Genomic DNA, 4,273 nt, shown 5'->3' on the forward strand with positions numbered 1-4,273 from the left:
AAAAAAAAAGAAAGAAAGAAAAACAACTCTGTTAGCAATCCGGAGGGGAGCCGCGAGCGCTTTATGGCTCGTGGGTCYGTAAATCCGCCTGCGGGCGCGGAGGCCCGCCGCAGCCCGCGGGAAGCGTTTCGGGGAGCAGCCCTCGCTCCGCGATCCGCAGGGAAGGCGGCAGTAAGAAACGCGGCCCGCGAGCGACGTGCCGCAAGGCAGCTCTACCCAAAYTCAAGCGAGGGCAGCAGGAGGCAGCGGCGGCAGACGCGTTTCGTTCTCCCCTCTTCCAAGGCGGCGCAACCCGGGCGCTCGAGTCCCCGCTCGGCCTCGCTCGCGCGGGCAGGCGGAGGCAGGTGGCGCCTCCCTCGCCCCCCGGCTCCCGCCGCCCGCCGCTTTCCCGTCCCCGCGCTGAGGTTTCCCACCCGGGCAGCCGCGCGGGCTGCCGGAACGGTCCGACCTGTTCCCCCCTCCGCTGCCTCCGCAGCTCGTGTTTTCCTCCGGGCTGCTCTTGCAGTTGCACGTTTGCAGCAAGTCCTCCACAAATCGCTCGTTTYCAGAGCAGCCGTGGTGCAAAAATAAAATAAAATAAAATAAAAACGAGGAAGGGGGTTATTTGCCTGGCACAGCCAGGACACCGAGACGTCAACCCRCTGCCCAAAACATCTGCTCCGGGGGCCTGAAGGCGTTGGGGACCCGACCTCCYGTGTCCCTGGCCTGCTCCCGGGACCCGCCGCCCCCCTCGTGCCGCCAGGCAGCCGCCGAGCGCAGCTTTCCCCCGCGAAGCCGGCAGAGCCGGGCTCGCGGAAGCCTGAGAAAYGCCGCGCGATCCGAGCCTGCAAGGCGCGGGAAGCACTGCCCGAATGGGCGCCRCCAGGCAACTTTAATTCAGGCTCTTCCCAACCTCCAAGACTCCTTTGCCTTCGCTAGGGAGCCCAGGCCCGTCCACGGCACCCGGCCGGAGCCGCAGCGAAGCCCGGGGTGCCGGAGAGCCCGGCGCGAGCCGCCCTTCCCGGCCATGRGAGCGTGCTGTGCCCTCGGCCGGGAATTCGCTCCCGGGAGGGGGATCGCCGCGGGACCGGGCTGGCGCCGCCGCGCTCCGCCAGATGGAGGTTTCTCAATAAGCCCGGATTTGGTCAACAGCGGCAAGAAAAACGCTAACTTGCCAAAACTCCCTCGGGGAAAGGGGATTTGCGATCAGCTTGYGCGACGGCGAAAGGGGAGGGAAGGGCTGAAAATGAACCGGGCTGCTCCTCTCCGAGCGATCGCTGTTTATTTCCAGCAGCTTTTTTTAAACAAAAATCCAGCTCGGTGCTGAGAGCTGAGCAATGGGGAGGCTATAGAGACTCAGGCAGCTCAGATTTTCCTATTTCACCCGGGTTTTGGATGCAGAGGAGGGGCAGAGGGGACAAGCACCCTCTGGGGTCTCCGGACCGGTCCCGTGACGAGCCTGAAGCCCCTGCTCCTGCCGCAAAGCGCCACCGCCAGCGCGGTCCTGCTAATTCYCCGGGAGGCCCCGTGCTACGTTTGCAGTCTGCAGCAAAATAAGGGAGCGAAAGAGGTGGAGGGAGACAAGGAAGGCAACTCATTTTTAAAGCACCCAGGAGAGATGCCRGCTGCTTGGATGTCTTTAGCTGCAGGACGGCTCCGGACGCTGGCGAGAAAGCCCCCGGGGACGGGAGGGAGCAGAGCAAGGCACGGCAGGCGAGCGGCAAACGCCGCATCTTCCGCAAAGCCGGCGGGCGCCCACCGGCAGCGCCCCCCGCGTCGGCCCTCCGGGAAGCGGCCGACCGTGRGAGCGGGCGCCGCGTTTCCCCCGGCACGGCGCTGCCCGCGGTCCGGCTGCTGGCGGAGCCCGGCGCACCCGGCAGAGGAGCGCGCGGGGCTCGGAGCCGCAAACGTCCGGAGCTGCCAAATCCCTACGAGAGCAATCCTGGCATTCCCGTCCGAAGAGGGGGGAAAGGACGAGCTCGGGGCCAACGGGCCGCGCAGCAGCCCGGGACGGGGCGCGGGGGGACGGCCGAGCTCTGCCGCTTGCCCCGCACGACGCCCCACGAAGAACCRACTTCGGCTCCCGGTCGCTTTCTGAAGCCGGGTTTGAGCTTCAAAGACGCTTCCTGGCAGCGCCCGCAGTCCCCAGCTCCGGCGCACCGCGGCGCCTGCGCACGGGGAGGATTTCTCCCCCTCGGCCTGGCGAAGCGGCCCCCGATACCGAAGGGAAACTAAGCCTTTCCGGGGCTCAAAGGACTTCGGGTCACGTCAGGAAGCTGCGGCAGTCCCTGGAGCCGAACCAAGCTCGCCCTCTTTGAATTCAGGGCCTTGACCACAAGTCTCTCTCCGTTTTATTTATTCGAAAGATAAACTGTTTTCTTTGCAAAAGTCCAGCAAAAACAGATGATGATAAGAACTAAGAACATTTTTATTGGTTCCATCTTTAATGATCTTGTTTTCTTCCGCTTCCCTCCAACAAAAAACTTCAACTTTGGGGTCAAATCTAATTTGCTGTTCTTTTTCACATAGCATTCAAAACTGCTCACTGCCCTATTTGCACCCGCCATGAGACCCCGAAACCCGAGAGCCCCGGCAGAGCGTTCGGCCTTTCCCAAAATTATTTGTATAAACTCAGCTTTGCCGCATGAAAATCAAACCCCGACTGCATTTGCATAGGCTTGGCTTTGCAACAGGGAAAGYAGAGCTCTCCCGAACTCCATTCGGGATGGAGAAACGAGGCGGTATCGGAAGRGAGTTTTTGCAAATGGCAAAAAGCAAAAAAAAGAAAAGTGCAAGCGGGAAGTCGCCGCCACGGCCCCGGGTTTCGTTTCGCCCCCGGCAGGCCCCGGCGGCGGCTCGGCAGAGCGCACCTGGCTGGCTCGGACCTGCCAAACGCGCTGCGGCAACCTCGCGGCTCCGAGCGCTCGCGGCAACCTCGCGGCTCCGAGCGCTCGCTGCGTTCGTGCCGGGAAAGCGGTGAAAGGTCCAGGCGGGTGCGCGAGGAGGGAGGCGGGGGGGAGCGAAGGAGACGCGCGGGTGACGTGTAGCCTGCGTTCGCCGAAGCCAGAAAGGTTGGTTTTATGGTTTATGATTTTTTTTTTTTTCCCTTATTCCCCCCCCTCCTTCCGCCCCATCCCGGCCGGTTGCAACACGAAAACAACTCCAAAGCCAAGATACGGCTCGCTGCGCGCTGCCCCTTGCCCCGCGGGGCAGAGCGAGCCGAGAGCGACGGCGCGGAGCAGGGACGCGTCACCCGGGCCGCGCGCGGGCGCCTACGCAGCGGGACGCGCCGTCGCCCCGGCCGGGAGCACCCCGGCAGCGGGGCCGGCGGGCAGCAAACGCCGCTCGTGGGGGCGCAGCRGCTCGCGCGAAAGCCAGCGTCGCGGCTATTAATAATGTCGCTGCCTCGGGGGGGATCTGCCACCCTCCTCCTCGTCCTCGTCCTCCTCCTCCGTTTTGGGCAGCCTCTGCCTGCTCAGACCATGTTTCCCGGCACCAGAACGTCCTTCGCACCGCTCCTGCCCCCACGCGGGGCTCGCGGTTTCGAAGGCCGTGCCCAAGCCGCCGGGCGCCGCCGGGGAGGGCGAAGGGAGCCCCCAAACCGCACTCGCGCCCGGTGGCACRACAGCTGCCTCAGGCCGGCAGGTAGACGCGGCTCTACCCGAAAGCAGCCGAGCCCCCGGCTCGCCTCCGCTCGGCTCCGGGCACCCAGGAGCGGCAGCCCGGACGAGCCTTGCCTCCCCGCCCGCACGGCCCCCGGCRTCCCCGGGGAAGGGGTGCAAGGCAGGGAATTGCACGGCATCGTCCRCGGCGGGCGAGGATTTTGTCCAAGCCTGTATCCCCACATCCTCACCACCAGCAACCGCCCCCAGTCCCCTCTCCAAAGGCTCCACCTCCCCCTTTCCCCCAAACCAGCAGCCCCCGGCCTGCCACCCCCGTGTCCCCCAGTCCTCTCCAGGGTGCTGCACCACCCCRGCTGCCCTGAATCCTGTCCCCTGGCACGGCAGCCCCCCGCGGCGCACTGGCACCCGACGACCCGCTCCCCAAGCACTGGACCCGCTTGGAGACCCAGAGCCCCAGACCCAGCTCTCCTGGACGTGGACCACAGTGGACCAGATCCCTGCCCCCCCTTCCCAGCAGCCAGCACCCGGACCCAGCCCCTGGACTCAGTCTCAGCACCCAGCACCCAGACCCGGACCCTGGACGCAGGATTTGGACCCTGCCTCTAGACCCAGCACACAGAGCCAGTACACAGATCCGGCCCCTGGACCCAGCACCCAGCCCTAGCACCTGG

This window comes from Rhea americana, unplaced genomic scaffold, assembly GCF_003343005.1.
Source record: "Rhea americana isolate MKP2758 unplaced genomic scaffold, rheAme1 scaffold_104, whole genome shotgun sequence".
Lineage (NCBI taxonomy): Eukaryota > Metazoa > Chordata > Aves > Rheiformes > Rheidae > Rhea > Rhea americana.